The sequence below is a fragment of the Berghia stephanieae genome, chromosome 1 (genome assembly GCF_034508935.2).
Source record: "Berghia stephanieae isolate SIO BIC M18660-M18661 chromosome 1, UCSD_Bste_1.3, whole genome shotgun sequence".
NCBI classification, from domain to species: Eukaryota; Metazoa; Mollusca; class Gastropoda; order Nudibranchia; family Aeolidiidae; genus Berghia; species Berghia stephanieae.
The window spans coordinates 78,404,093-78,410,870 of NC_088360.1; the positions used below are offsets into that span (position 1 = coordinate 78,404,093).

The 6,778-nt window shown below is 34.0% G+C and overlaps 1 long non-coding RNA gene across 1 annotated transcript; it reads right to left on the reverse strand.

The window, feature by feature from the left end:
* Positions 1-290: 290 nt before the first annotated feature.
* On the reverse strand, positions 291-3,162 carry LOC144964629 (uncharacterized). The gene is made up of 3 exons (XR_013643892.1): positions 2,983-3,162; positions 2,309-2,434; positions 291-660 (listed from the first exon to the last, which is right to left on the reverse strand). It is a non-coding gene; the product is annotated as an uncharacterized LOC144964629 (long non-coding RNA).
* Between the last annotated feature and the right edge of the window lie 3,616 nt (positions 3,163-6,778).

Sequence of the window (6,778 nt, forward strand, 5' to 3'; positions counted from 1 at the left end):
GAAACTGATCGCATTCTTCGGAATCATTTTTAATGAAACAAACATATTTTAAAAAATTTTTGGATAAAAAGAATACAAATTACATGATCGTATATATCTTCTTAAATGGGGCCACGGAGTCAATTGACCAATTTAGACCCTCAAATATTTTATCATTTAAGAAATGCAAGGGAAACCACTTAGTTTGTTATGGATTCTTTTCCAGTCATAATTATTAACTTGATGAAACTTATACAATTTAAAAACTGTTTATAATTGACTAAAATTGAACAGTGAAGTAAGCAATATTTTAAAACAATACCCCATCATATTCCAAAACCACTATTCCCTCTTACCAATGAAAAAAACAAATTAAAAAAAAAAACCAAACCGCAAGTTGTCCTTCAAAATATTTTTTTTAAACAAACCCCCAAAAAATCCCAAAAATATACCAGAATACTAAACGTAAAATAGTGCAATCAATGATGTAATGGTAATTTTTTTTTAACATTAGACAATTATTACATCAAACTCCCTCTCCATACATCACACTTGACGACACCCATACATTTTTCATTCATCTCTCCTCTATGACTCTCCTGTAGCTTCTGTTTGATCGTCTCCAGTTTGAAGGAAAATCTGCTGCTGTCCTCCTTGTGTTTGCTGAATCTGGTACATTGGCTGTATTGATGAGACAATTTAAAGTAACTGTTATTCTTAAATATTTCCAGTAAGCAATCCTGAATTTAAAAAAAAAAAGAAGAAAGAGTCTGTCTTAAGATGGGAATGGAAATGGACCTTGGACAGAGAGGCTAAATCCTCCGGTTCTTTCCTCCAACCACAATTTTCAATTCTCATGAAAACAATGAACTCCATAAATTTACTGAATCAATTGTAATGTTTCACATCTTTTTTCAGGTAAATAAAACAATTGCCTCATCTCAAGATCAACTATTTCAGTTCCTGAAATTATAATATATTAAGCAGGCATGAATTAATGTCCACATGTTTTCTCTAAGGATATATCTACATAACATCCACAATAACAGTCTTAGGTTTTTATCATCAATACCTATTGATTCTAGTTGTTGCAATATGGCCCTATGTTTGACTTTGTCAAATGTATTTTTATAGTCGATGAACATATGAATAGGGAGGATTTGACTTTCATTGGTTCTCTCACTCAATACTCTCAGGACAAATATAGTATTTCCAGTACTCTCATCACATTGGAATTCATATTGATCTTCAGGAATTTCATGATTTATTGCAACACCCGACAGCGCCATGTTTATACCTCAATCACCTGAAGGGTATTGCCTATTTACGAATGGTAAGCTCCATTCTTACCGCTCCCCCCTCCCCCCCCCCCCCCCAACATCCTACCAAGTCATCCCGCAAGCCATATTGTATGGTGTGGTGGTGTGTGTTTTTGTTTGTCTCAGGAGTGAATGATATTCATTACTTTGCCAACAAAAAAGTATGAATCTACGAGAACAGGATGTGGAAACATTGAGATCATATTATAGAAGGTACGAATTGACGCCACTCAAGCTCTTTGTTTTTAGCCATTTTTATGAGTAGCTCTCAATAAATTCTGTCAGACTATAACTGTGTAAGGTTACACATAGTTTTGTGTGTTGGCGTGTTATATCCGACTGGTAGATGTTATGAGTATTTTATCTCAGAGCATAGCATCAATACTTGTACAGTAGCTACATCACAGCTTTGTATCTCTTGTCTTACAGCCTGTTCACATATTTGTCAAAACACAGATTCGACCAAATTTTGCCACTGACCCATGTAGTTGAATGCGTGTTGTTCTGTGTTTTGAAAATTTTTGTATTGGGCATTTGTTGACATGTTTGATTCAAATTCGTAGGATTGAAAGTTTTCTCCCAATTTTTGTTGTATTTCTGGGTTTCCACATATAGTTAGGTCCATTCTCCTTTTTATTTTCCATTTTTGTATGGCTTTTAAATTTCACTTGAAGGGTCATTATTACAAGGAGACGGTCACTTTCTATGTCTGCACCAGGATAACTTTTAATTTAATTGCAAAACAAAACAGATAGTATCCCGTTCCTTTCCAAAACAAAGTTTTAGCAAACAAATGGGAGAAAAAAAAAGATTTCTTAATTGGTAAACAGGTTTTGATTATTTTCCCATAAATATATGTCATATGTTGTCAATATATGTCACGTACTTTGTTACTAAAGACACCATTTGTAACTAAAAGCCAAAAGACAAAAAAGTGTTTATCACACTAAAAATATTATAGTAGATTTTTTATTGCTAAACTTAGGTGAAGAAAAACAGATATCACTGACCTGTGCTTGGGTGAATTGGACAGTCTGGTCTGCTGTCTGAGGGGATTGGAGGACGATCTGTTGTCCTCCTACTTTATTCTGTACATGAAGCTGAAGCTGTTGCAGTTGCTGAGGTGTCAGTTGAATCTGGTATTGGAAAAGTTTAGTAAAAGTTTAATTTTGTTGTGTTTTTGTTAATAAAAAATAAATATTTGAGCCTCATTAATTTGAAAGTCTGTCATGGATGTGGGCGATGTAAACTTTTAAAAAAACAAACCCATAAATTTGATCGCATGAACAAGATTTTAATGCCCAAAACACGCCCTTAAATTTCTCAGATGTAATTTTTTTCCCTTATCATCCTATCATTACTTAATTGTTAGAGAACATACAGCAAATGATTTTTGGACCCACAAGTGAAGTCAAGGCCTCTGACCAGAGTGTCTGTGTGCAGTACATACCAAACAGTCTCCACTGTTTTCAGTGGATGTGCATTTTAAAAGTTTAAAGACATTTCATTACCACCCAGTTATTTTAGTGCAATTGACGGCTAACATTATTCTGCCTTGATGTGGTATTCATGTTATCATCACAGTGGCGGGTCAATTTAAATGTGTTTCTGTAAATGTTATATTTCAAGTTGAGATGTTTGAGATTTCACACTCATAACATTGTCAGGATCCAAAACAACTTACTGGAATATTCTCAACCTGTCCTGATTGTGTGATGACATGTTGGTAAATAGGAGTTCCTTGGAGTTTGCTGTTGTTGAACTTGGGTCTGAATTTGTTGCTGTTGCTGCTGCTGTTGCTGCTGTTGTTGTTGCTGAAGTTGCTGCATTACTGTATTTTTGAACGGGGTTAACGACTTGCTGGGTAACTTGTGGGGTAAATGAATACTTGTGGTTGCATAGTTTGCTGAAAATGCATGACAATAATAATATCAACATATACCAATCACTTCAATATGAATTTGGATCAAGTATCCATCAATCTTATTATAATAAATAATACATATTCATATAGCATCCAGTAAGCATTAATTCATGATTCACAATATATATTTTTTCTCTCTCAATGGATAATGTTCATTTAAAACAAGGACATGGCAAGTAGGCTTTACAGACACTTGGACAATCATTTTGAACAAGAGCAACCCTGTTTAAAATTGAGTGACCTCCACATTTTTACTTCAGCTTCTAAAACTAATAGCCTTTTCAAACTCAGGGGTTCAAACTTTATGCTTAAGTGTACCAATTACTTACTTACTTAAACCTTTTTGTTCCTCATGGAACTAAAGTGACCGTTCTTACAAACCTCAATAAATTGGGATATCCGATCAGGAAACGGGGATTACGATGTTAGCAGGGAAATGTACTGGGTCAATGACAGCATAATGGAGAGTGACCAGTACCTTTCCGTGCCTATTTTACTTTCGTAAAACTTCTGGGAGGTCAGTTTTACAAGACACAGGACTTGATTCCGTGTCAAAGTTTGAAGGGGTCCCATAATGTTCAATATGACTATTGTGCACTATGCCATACATTACATAGAATAAAAAGAGTCTTAATTAAGTGTCAGTGTAAACATATTTCATCCTGGTGAGCCAACTTTCAAAACGTATAGGGTAATTGGAGCTGTCTGAAGCTTGGAGTTGTAAAATCATAATATAAAGAGAAAAAATATTTCTTGAGGAATCAGAGGACAAAGTCCTCAGTTTATTTTGAAATTCAGGGAAGAGATGAGTGAAGATTAACTTTAAAAAAACCTGCTTATTTACAAGTCTAACAATCAAAATTGCTATGGTCTGATTGTTGTAAAGGAAAGACTATCAGACCAACATAAAATATTCTCTGTTACAACGGTGTTAAAATAAGCCTATAATTGCATTTGTATTATCAGACATGCAAAGAAGAGTGTGTAGCCCCCAACCACACATATTAAAAATAGCAAAAATTGCTTAGCTTATACAGCAGATTGCATGTAAGTAAATTAAATAAGTACAGAGTAAAGTCAATATTGCAGTGATATTAAATGAATGAAGTTCCATTATATGCCATATCTGCAACATAAGTGTTTCCCAACTCCCTAAAGAAATAACTAATAACCATTAATTAACTGGACGCTCATATTAACGCAAGAAAACAATACAGATATATATAATATATATATATATAGAGAGAGAGAGAGAGAGAGACAGAGAGAGAGAGAGAGATAGAGAGCAACATAACTCACCTGGATTTGGAACGGTTGCTGCATAATTTGTCCACCTGTATAAGAGTAAAGAAACGCTTTAAATGAAAATTTGATCTTATAACAATATGATTCTTTTATGTTTATTATTCTAGTTCACAACTGTTTCTTACATTTAAATTCTTTGAGATACTATACTAACGGTAAACTAAATATGACATGTTTTTAGGTTTAGCCGATAAATCTGATAAATGATTTTTGTGCACATCCAATGATGCAACTTATTAGCTTTTTCTCTCCAGACTATGAATACCACTCCATGCTAATTTTGTTTCCAATTATACTTGCTCTTGTTCCCACTCTCTGTAATCATTTTGCCAAATCCAGTCAAACTCACTTGACTGAATCCTAGTATGCCCCATAGGTAACATTCAAGTTCATGTCTTAGTTCTGTCACCTTTCCACTTTGATGTAATGAATGCCAAGGACGTTCCGTGTTCTGATGGTAGTTTCATTTTCAGCAAGCTTTAGTATGATCTTATCTCCATTAGTAAGCTTGTCACATCTACCCTGGATCTGATATAGGAAGCAACCAAAACATTGCCCTTCTAATAATTAAAATCAAGCTAAAAAAGAAGAACCTTGCAACAAACCATCGCATTAAATCCGACCTGGAAAAATTAAAAGACTGGAACATTGCAGAGATGTTCCAGGCTCAGGTAGGTGGATGATTTGCTGCTCATAGGACAAATCACCAACCTTGGATCACAAAAACAAATCCTCAACCTACGTAACCAAAGACCTGCTTTGAAAAAAAAACAAGTACATGAGAGAGGAGCTGGCCAAATTCCTAACACTAACCTGTCAACAAATATAGAAGAAACAATGGTCAACAGAATGTTCCCAACCCCTCATTATCTCACTCTCAAAAAAAAAAAAAAAGACACAGAGTGTGGCATTATGGTCTCTGTATTTAAAAACTGGGATTGAGCAGGGACTCATCTCAACAATCCAGGCGCTCTACAAATCAGTGCTGTCCTTCTCAGTAACCAGATTGAGAGTATTTAAACACAGTAGCTGCAAGAAATAGGTGCCGCCTTTTGCCAGTCTTATTCAATTGTGCCCGGAAAACATGAGACAAACACTTCCAGTTTTCACTCTACAGTATATAGACTGTTTTTTTAAAAAAAGATAAAGAAAGAAAAGCACAGCACAATAATGACTAATTATAAAAAGGCACCTTGAAGCTGAACAGTGGCAGTCTGAGCAGAAGCAGCAGCAGCTGCTGCTCCAGCAGTCTGTTGTGGCTGTTGAACTGTCGTCTGTTGGATCTGTTGTAAAACAGGGGGCGCTGGTTGAGCAACTTGAACCTAAAAAGTGTAAAGGAAAAAAAGCGTTGCTATTTCAATTATTAAAAAACAAAAACCTCATAATAAAACAAACAAAAAAACAAAATAACATTGTGAATTTTACATGTTTCTCCTGTCCTTTTCATCAAGAAGTTTTATAGAACAGTATACAAGTTGTAATACAACATTCACTTCAGTTTACCAAAGTTAGAAAATGTGACATGGCAGCTAAAATCAGTATAATATGGGGGAAAAAAGTGAAATTACATAAAAATTCTAAATGATCAGAAAATGTAATTTCTATTTTTTACACTTAAAGAATGAATCTTTTCCCTCAATAAAACAAAACTCAAGTAAATATTCTTTTAAACTTATACTTCAAAAACGCTAAATTTTCAACTCGGAAACGGTGAGAGAAATAAAAGTACTTTTAAATGGTTGATTTTTTTTCATTTTTTGGGTTTGGGGTTTTTTTTTGGGGTGATATGATATTGGGATTCCGTGACTGAATTTGTTTTAACACTCTCTCCCCACTACTTGACTTTTAGTTAACAAACAAAGTGATTGGGGAGGCGTATCTGGTGGGAAAGTGCTTAGCAATAATAATGCTCTGTCCAAAGGGCAGCAAGCATTTTTTTACTTTTCAAGCTCCAGGGCTCTAAAAATAATGATTTGAAAGATAAGATAAGATAAGAAAATAAGATAAATTTAAAATAAAATATACTTTATTGATCCTAATGGAAATTACGCTATTATAGCAATAAAAAAACAAAATAAACATCAAATATAATAACAAAAAAAAATAAATAAAATAAAAAACCATAAAATATAAGCATTACAAACAATGCATAAAAATTGGACATGAAAGAGAGTAGAGTTGTAATAATGGATTTGTAATGTAACAAAATTTAGAAAATAGATTTTGAAGGGTTGAACATAGCCAACCCCGG